A 9,994-nucleotide genomic window follows, 5' to 3' on the forward strand; every position below is an offset into this window, starting at 1 on the left:
CTTGGGCTTCATTCCTGTTTCCTGCACACAATACCTGATCATGTTCCCTTTCCCCGTCTCTGGGCTCTTTCCCACCCACGTCCCACCTCCATGATTGTTTTCTTCTCTTTCCCAAGTGGGATTAAGACATCTCCACTTGGACCCTTCAACTTGTTGGTATTCTTGAGTTTTGAGGACTGTATCCTGGGTATTCTGTACTTTTCGGCTAATATCCACTTATCAGTGAATACATACCATGCATGTCCTTTTGGGTATATGTTACCTCACTCAGGATAATATTTTCCTAGTTCCACCCATTTGCCGAGAAAACATGATGTCCTCATTCTTAATAGCTGAGTAGGATTCCATTATGTAAATGAACCACATTTTCTGTATCCATTCTCCTGTTGTGGGACATCTGGGTTGTTTCCAGCTTCTAGCAGAGCATGTGCCCCTGTGGCATGGTGGAGCATCTTTTGGGTATATGCCCAAGAGTTGTATAGCTGGATCTTCAGGTAGATCTATTTCCATTTTTCTGAGGAATCTCCACATTGATTTCCAGAGTGGCTATACCAGTCTGCAATCCTACCAACAATGGTGGAGGAGTGTTCCTCTTTCTCCAAATCCTTGCCAGCATCTGTTGTCACCCGAGTTTTTGATCTTAGCCATTCTGACTGGTATGAGGTTGAACTTCAGGGTCATTTTTATTTTCATTTCCTTGATCACTATGGGCTTTGAACATTATTTGAGGTACTTCTCAGCATTTTGAGATTCCTCAGCTGTGAATTCTTCGTTTAACTCTGTACCCAATTTTAATAGGGTTATTTGGTTCTCTGGAGTCTAACTCCTTGAGTTCTTTGTACATATTGGATATTAGTCCTCTATCGGATGTAGGATTGGTAAAGATCTTTTCCCAGGCTGTTGGTTGCTGTTTTGTCCTGATGACAGTGTCCTTTTCCTTACAGAAGCCTTTCAATTTTATGAGATTCAATTTGTCTATAGTTGATCTTAGAGCCTGGGCTATTGGTTTTCTGTTTAGGAAATTTCCTTCTGTGCCCATGAGTTCAAGGTTTTTTCCCACTATCTCTTCTACTAGATTCATTGTATCTGGTTTTATATTGAGGTGCTGGATCCACTTGATCTTGAACTTTGTGCAGGGTGACAAATATGGATTTATTTTCATTTTTCTACATATAGACTGCCAGTTAAACTATCACCATTTATTGAAGATGCTTTCTTTTTTCCACTGTATATTTTTGGCTTTGTCAAAGATCAAGTGTCAGTAAGTGTGTGGTTTTATTTCTTGGTCTACAATTCTATTCCATTGATCAACATGTCTGTCTCTACCAATACCATACAGTGTTTATCACTATTGCTTTGTAGTATAGCTTGAGGTCAGGGATGATGATTCTTCCAAAAGTTCTTTCATTGTTAAGAATTGTTTGTTTAGGCAGTGCCCACAGATTCCTGTAGCACCAGTAATCATGCAGTAAGCTTAATTCCACCTGCCTTTCCTGTGTAGATGCTTGTCTCCAGTTCCTGTATTCAGTCAGATCCCTTCACCTTCTTTTCTAACAGAAAATTTTAACCCTTCACAACCACCTCCTGCTTTTATACCAAATTCAGTCCCCCAACCTGTGGTACCTCCCCCCTGCAATCCCACGTGCAATAGCAATATCTTTAGTGCAACCACCATTGTCCATGACCCCAAAAACTGAAAGACATTGGATTTCGCAGCCTTTATTTACCAGGTGGTTCTGTTGCTGGCAGCCTTGTTCTTTCAACTCACCAGCTGGAAATGTTTTTAATCCTCCCCGTGAAGCAGAGCCTGAAAAAAAGTACCTCTCCTTCCAGAGCACCAGATTACTTCTGGTGAGAATACCAGAGCATTGATTTCAAGTGATATTCTAAGTACTGCTGCAATGTGAGCACAGCTGCCTGAAGCCTCAAACACCTTTGGGATCCTGTTCATTCAGAGACCAAACCTATGTAGTAATTCTGAAATTCTGGGGGTTCATCCAGCTTATGTTTTTAACAGTGCTGCAATTATGGAAGCCCAGCCACCAAACATTCTAAGTAACTCTGGAATTTTGGGCATATAACCACCAAATGTGTCCAGTGGCTCTGAATATCTCAGGGTACTGCCTCCAATCTTGCCTATCATCTCTGGACTTGTATGACTACAGTCACTCAATGGTACAAATACTCTTGGACTTTTGGGAACACCGCCACCAATTGGACCTCAAACCTTACCCCCCTTAACTATCCCTGTTCAAAGGATGCCAATGTTAGACATTTCTCCAGGACTCATAGCACAGGCTCCTGGGCCAAGATTCCCTTTACTACAGGCTGGAATTCCACCAAAACGGCTATCCCTCCCCCATTAGTACTTGATACAGCTCTTCATCCACCACCTTGTGGACCTTTTCCTCTAGGAGATCTTTTCAGTCATCCAGAAAGATCTTTTCTGGCTCCTGGAAGACTAAATACAGACAAAGTTTCCAGCCCAGATAAAAGAATACCACTTGGGGGAGGGGAGGGATGGATGACTCAGGAGTTAGGAGCACTGGTTGCTCTTCCAGAGGTCTTGAGTTCAATTCCCAGCAACCACATGGTAGCTCATAACCATCTGTAATGGGATCCAGTGTCCTCTTCTGGTGTGTCTGAAGATGGTACAGTGTACTCATATAAATAAAATAAATAATTCTTTAAAAAATGTGTTGGAGAGATGGCTTAGTGGTTAAGAGCATTGAGTGCTCTTCCAGGGGTCCCGAGTTCAAATCCCAGCAACCACATAGTGGCTCACAACCATCTCTAATGAGATCTGTTGCTCTCTTCTGGTGTGCCTGAAGACAGCTACAGTGTACTTATATATAATAAATAAATAAGCATGAAAAAAGAACACCACTAGGGAATGACAATATTTAGCAGGAAGGAAATTGGGATACTGCTCTCCTTAATAGACCTTCTACACTGGATGTTAGGGATGTGGTTGGGTAACCTGTAGATCCCAAAGAAGGCCTTGGAAGGTCTCAGTTAGAGACCTTCATGTGAGCTCTGTGTAGTTTTGTTAGATGGTAGAGATCATTTTGAAAGACCTTCAGTGGACATGAGAGAGAATCTTGAGAGCCATGTCTGAGACCACATTCATCAAAGAGACCACTTTGGCTTTCCCCCAGAGAAGCCTTGAGGGCCTAGAGATTTTGATGAGAGAGAACATTTAGTTCTGCCTGTTTTTGGTGGTCCAAAAGGCTTACATAAAGAATGAGGTAGATTTCGGGCTTGAAATTATTGATTTGTTCCTAGAAGTGGTACATGGAACAGAGGATATGGACAAGAAGTTCACAAAACCCCTAAAGAAATAGAAGCAGACATTAAAAGTCTCCCAACCAAAACGAGGGTCCAGGACCAGATGGATTTAGTGCAGAATTCTATCAGACCTTCAAAAAAGACCTAATACCAATACTCTTCAAACTATTCCACAAAATAGAAACAGAAAGAGCACCATCTATCATCTTTATCTATCATCTATCTATCTATCTATCTATCTATCTATCTATCTATCTATCTATTTATACCTTTAATTTTCTTATCTGGCAGGAAATGAATGAGGGGAATCTGTGGTTGGGATATAATACATGAGAGAATAAATTAAAAATTTAGAAAATCATACTAAAATTCTTGCTTACAGATTATTACTAGAAGATAGATGACTTTGCTTACAAATTATGTTTTGTGAAACATTTTCACTGAAAATAGCTTTAAAATAAAGTGATAATGCTATCCAAAAGAGAAAAAGAGAGATTTAAGTAAAATCAGATTATAAAGTACTAGCACTTTGAGAACAAAACAAAATGTTAAATGGATTATAGACATTCACACACAAGGTTATATACTATTCATAAGAGCAACAAAGCTTTTTGTAGAACAAATAGGTGTAGTCTGTAAGTAATAACCTATTATAGTAGCTGAGTTGGAAATGTATAAGATTTAAATAATTGTAAATGTTTACACATACCACAGAGAACATTATTTCAATAGATTAAATCAAGTAATACAGAAATACAATTTCAATTCAAACTCTAATGCAGTGTCTTCTTTAACTGGCAAATGGCTTAATTATGATGGGAAAGCTGAAAAATGAGTACAAATTTCAGCAAAGCAGAAGAACGTGGGAAATTTACCAAACTATGAAGCTTATGATAGTGTTAAACAGACATTAAGATTGAATATTAGTCAAGAAATGAAAAAGAACAGAAACTTCAGGGGCGGTACCATCTTTAAGAAGAGAATTCATATTTTGTGAGATATAGCATCACAACAAACAATGATTAAACATGGAATTCGGAGCCAGGCATTTTGATTAGTGCTTTCATCATTTGTATAAAGAGTAGTAATATTTCTGTTATAATGCATAGTATTCTTCTTCTTTTCTTTTCTTTTTTTTTCCAGAGCTGGGGACTGAACCTAGGGCCTTGTGCTTGCTAGGCAAGCGCTCTACCACTGAGCTAAATCCCCAACCCCTAATGCATAGCATTCTGATATGTACCAAATTCTTTAAAAAAATGGAAGCTTCAGGGGCACATTTTATATCCTGCATCTAAGTAAATTTCACTTTAGTACAAATTTTATATATGTAGAAGCAAAATAAAATAAAACCAAATAGAAATAAAATATAAATAAACAGAAATACCTTTGAAGAAGAAACTTGAGGTGCTTTTGAATTTAATAAAGAAACTTTAAGTCCTAAAGCAAAATGGTCCATTAGTTGTCTAGAATTAAGTTCTGATCAAGAAAAATTAAATGACTGTAATAAAAGTTGAATGATGACAATACCAGGAAAAAGATATTCAATTTATGTACTATTATAATGATTGTATAACACAGATTATCCCTAAAATAAAGGGGAAAAACCCAAGTTTTTAAATGAAAGGATGTTTATGATTGAAGACTGGCAAAGATAATTTTAGCTGGCGATGGTGTAGGAAGTGATGAACCAAATGTTCTGTTTAGGGATAATTTAGAATATGATATGCCTATTAGATGTTCAAGGAAGTTGTTGGGTAGGCTTTAATTAGCCTGAAATTCTGTCTGAGATTCTTTTCCCTTTCCTGTCTCTTTCAACCTCAGAGGTTATTTGAAATACCTCCTTTTCAGGAAGCCTCTCCCTGACATTACTGACCTAAGTCGAGTCCCCCATCTCTACATAATTTCTTCTTTCCAATTATTCCTTTCAACATCATTAACAGGGTGTCTGTATAAGTCAGGTAAGAAATATTGAGAAGATTCAACATTTACTGCAGCCTTTGCATCTGGGCTTCATTTCAAATGTTTTCCTCTAGTTCTTAGAGCATAGTTAAAGTGAAGGATGCCTTATTCACTGTCATAATAAAATTCGAGTACTCAGAAGATGTAGCAATGTATAAATAATACTGTTACAAAATGCATAAGAATCATTATACTTCATTAGAAGCAGCTGTGTGGAGGGTCAGAAAGCCCTAGCTCAAGAGTCCAACCACTGGTTCCTGCACCTACGTGCCAGCTCTGTGAGGTTTTGTCCTCTCTGTGTGCAGTATTAAGAAATGGTATGCTCTATAGAGTATGAAAGGTTAAATGTTAGGGAGACTCCATCTTTTTCAGCTACAGGGAAGCTGTCATCAATGCTGAAGTAAGTGTGGTGTGTCTGCTTTGGAGTCACCTGTGCTCTTTTAAGTAAACCCTAACCCATGTTGTGTAAATAATTCCAATAACCTGGAGTGTCAAGTTAAATTTGGTGGAAACATACTATCATCTATTGCAGTTGTCCTATGGATTAATGAGAATTTAGTCCTATTTCCCCACTTAAGCTCCAGGTACCACTTGCAGACTCACCAGGAACACCACAGAAACAAATCTGGGAGAAAAAAATTGCATGACTCTTAGTAGTAAAGTATGCAAGGGTGACTGAAGACTTTGAAGATGGAGCAACCCAACATATTGCCCCTTCATGTTGTGTGTGATGGTGTCACTTCTTGCTATGATGGTATTTGCATGAATCTTCCTGTGAGTTGTGAGGTGTATAACTTAAGGCAAGCCAGCTGGAGGTGCAGTGTCCATTGGAGAAACTGTCATGTTCCACTTATTCAATATGGGATAGAGTAACATGTTTGTATGTTAAATGGAGTCTGCAGTGTGAGTATCAAAGTACCCTAAGAATGGTTTAAAGGATAGAAAATGCACTGCAATCACATAAATAGGAAGAGAGCACACTGTGAGTGTGTTTGCTGTTATGCTACAGAGTCAGACAAGGAAACTGAGGAAAGATTGTTTGTTTAAAGAAGGAATTATAATAGGAATAGGATGTTTATCATTTGCATCAGCCTCTTATTTCTAGGATAAAATAAATTGAAAAGATAATGAACTACAGCTGAATTATGTATGGGGCAGAAATAGAAAAAAGTACAAATCATAGCTGTGTTAAATAGGCCCTCGTGGGATCAACAACTTAGAACCTGGGTGTAGAGTCAGACAATGAGGAGTAAGAGAGCAAGGTAAAGGTGATGGAATATATTACTGAGACTGGGTTTTCAATACTGCAGAAGGCAAAATGAATGATTCAGCATGCAGACAGGGACTTAATAATGGCCTAATACAAGAAGTTATGATAATCAAGGAATACACATAACTTGAAGTGCTTTAGTTAGGAGAAATTTGTAAACAAGGAAAGAATGCCTATTTATAGTCTGGTTTACCAAGCTGGGAGACGTGGAAGAAAATGGGTTCAGTTTGAATACTGTGGAATCTGAATAATGTCACTACTCGCTCTCCCTTGAAATAAAGACTGTGGAACTTGACTAGGACAGAAATCAATCTCTGATAAAATAGTGTAAAAGCCACTAATAATACTTGGTTATCACTGGCTGATGTCCTAACAAATGTCAAGGACTGGAAGAAAGTTGAAGGACAAACAGAACCAAGGAACTGACATATGAAAGGTGTGATATAGGACATGTTTGTTTACATATCTGCAGGAAAATTTCATGCAAAAAGTGACAATTCAAATCTTATAAGTCTTATTCATGGAGAAACATAACTCACCACCTAGACTTTGTGTTTTGGGTAGGTTCTAGGCATGTCTAACAAGGAGAACTTAATGCCAAGTATACTGGAGAAAACATGTCTCTATAAATCAATTAGGAATAGAGCTTTTCTGTCTTCAGAACCAAGAGAAGACAACTACTACGTTACCATGAGGGTAAAGTTCAACTATCCCTAAATTATGAGAATTTCAGGTCCAGTTGAAGAAACCATGTGATGCCAACATGAATGTTAATAACATTTTTGTGGCAGCCATTTGGTTGGATTTGAAATTTGATTATGATTTCTATGTTCCCTAAGTATACAGTGTTGACTTTATGGCACATTTTCTATAAATATGTTATTAGTCATAGACCTGTGTTTATGAAAGCTCTAAAATAGAGCCAATACAACTGAAACATGGACTCTGTTAGAAGACATTATTCCTTGTTTCAAAAGGTTGATGTTATGCCTGCATTTGGCTAATCTCCACTAATAACTTTGAAAAGAAATTAAATGACATGTTAATTATATTTGAAGTGATGATAAAGGAGAAATCATTGTGAACATTATTGAGATTCCAAACTGTAACCTCTCTGGGGAGGTTAAGGATATAAGCAGACAAGTATGCCAGATTTAACCTATCAAGTAGAAGCAATCATGCAGGGAAAATTATCAAAAATAAGATATTTTAGTCTAAGAAGAGGACTGACTGGAAATCAGCCATGCTGCGAGCATTTGGCAGTCACTAGAATAGAATTAGTCTAAATAAAATTCTCAGGCAAGGAATGAAAAGATTCACGCTGAATTTCTAACTTCTGTCTAAAAAAACAATAACATTTTTACTTTGACATGTTGTTCTAAGTGTCACTGTAGCCCCCAGACAAAGAGACTACAGAATTTAGGGATAGACTCACTATTTACAAAGCATTCTACATCAGTTATTAAAGGCGCCAGAAATCTCTATAGCATGGGTGAAATTAGTTACATAAAGAAAGTTTAAGCAGCATAACTTCATTTTATAGAATACTTTAGAAAAGCATATCATAAATGAAAATAAATATAAAAATGATCTGCATTGTTAATACAATGTTTTGATCTAGGTCTACTTACTATAGAACAATTTGTGTGCTATGCAAAATATAAATTTCTGGACTTTAGTCCAGTCCTGCTGAAAGAGAGTCACTGAGTACAGTTACTTGTTTTCTCCTTTTCTCTCTGTGTACATGTTCATTTGTTGCTTCTCAGGCACAGCACAGAGGTGGAGGGCAGAGTCAGTGTGTTCTTTCTACCGTACGGGTACCATGAATTGAACTCAGGTCATTCAGTTTGACTGTAAACACTTTCACTCGCTGAGCTATCTCACCGGCCAAGAGCCTTCATTCTTCTCTTGAATTGTTTTCTTTTTCCTTTTTGTATAAAACTTTGAGAAATCATTAATGTGTGTTATTAGTACATCACATCAAATATAATGGTTTAAAAATATACAAAAGTAAAACTGCATCATACTACCCAAACCTAATTGTAATAATATAGAATGCAAAGACACACATTGTCAGTAAAAGAGAATTCCATACACAGTGCTAGAGTGTCATCTGGATTAAAGTATACAGTCTTAACACATTGTACTTCACTCACAGAGTGAAGTAACATACAGAGTTGAAGACTATACTTTGAACCAAGAAAGATCCTACTACAGTGTGCCTGATACTCCAGAGTAATGCAGTTCAAGTCCTTAGTAAGTATGGATAAACATTCTCTCTTTTATCATTATATTATGGAGAAAGGTAGTTCATTCATTTCTGTCATCCTCCAAATAAAGCGCTGTGTGATTTTCTTGTTTTATACTCATCAAACCTTATATATTTGATATGCAAAGTGCCTTGACAAAGAAATGAAGTCAACACAAATATATACATACTGTTAAAATACAGTCAGATCTCCATTTAGGACCCAGTTTCCTGTCATTTGGACTTCTATGAACCATAGTTTTGTAACATACAGAGTTGAAGACCATACTCTGAACCAAGAAAGATCCCACTAAAGTATACTGGTCTAATGAAATCATCCTTTAACTGTCAGCCAGCTTTGGCCTTGTCATGATTGCAGATGCGTTATGGTCATACTATTTTCTGCTATAAAGGAAAGCCAGTATTTAAAGAAGTAAGAAAAGGCAAATGCAGCTTGATGAGCCATAGATTCCATTTAGAATATTTTCCCTCACATTCATTTTTTTGCACCTGCAACCAGATTGTAACCTTGAGAAGAATCTCAGTCACAAAATTAGAAGCCACAGTGGAAATTTTTCTTCTGAGAGTAGGTCATCAAAAAGAGCATGCTGAGTCCAGATGCAGAAGAAATTAGAACCTTTGTTTGTTCTCTCTTTGAGGACAATTGTGCCCTCTGTGAAAATTACATACTCCCTCCTTGTACTGTTGGGGGTGGAATGGGGAGACGCCTATTAGGAGAACAAAGAAGGAAGATAGAGGAGCCCAGAATCAGAAGGAGTTAGAAAAATAATTGAGTTTCAAAAACTGCTAAGTCATTAGGACCATAGTATAGGTGAGAAAAGTAGAAGAGGAAATATGTGGTACCTAAGCTCAGAGAACAGATGGATCACTCTGAAATAGTGACAACCAGGTGATGATTTCTCCCACGTTTTCCTTCTTATCATCATCCTGACACCCTTTCTGTGCTTTGACCAGTTTCCTTCCTTTTTACAACTATAAGCATTTTGCAGGTTGTTTCTTTAGTTTCACAACCTAGTATTTCCTATACCTCTTAATCCTTAGCTAAAGTGCACTTCGTCTAGTTACTTTCCACCATTTTAAATTCATACTCTTAAAAGTCAGCAGTGTCATATAAAAGTTCTACTCACAAGTTCAAATATTGTGCTCAATTTGTCCCTGCACATATAAATACCTGATGACATTTGCTTCTAAATATTTTAATGGCCTGG

At 37.3% G+C, this 9,994-nt stretch overlaps 1 pseudogene; it reads left to right on the top strand.

Annotated features, from left to right (window-relative positions):
• The first annotated feature begins 706 nt into the window (after positions 1 to 706).
• LOC116888131 lies at positions 707 to 8,756 on the top strand (annotated as a pseudogene).
• The last annotated feature ends 1,238 nt before the right edge of the window (positions 8,757 to 9,994 follow it).

The sequence above is a fragment of the Rattus rattus genome, chromosome X (genome assembly GCF_011064425.1).
Source record: "Rattus rattus isolate New Zealand chromosome X, Rrattus_CSIRO_v1, whole genome shotgun sequence".
Lineage (NCBI taxonomy): Eukaryota > Metazoa > Chordata > Mammalia > Rodentia > Muridae > Rattus > Rattus rattus.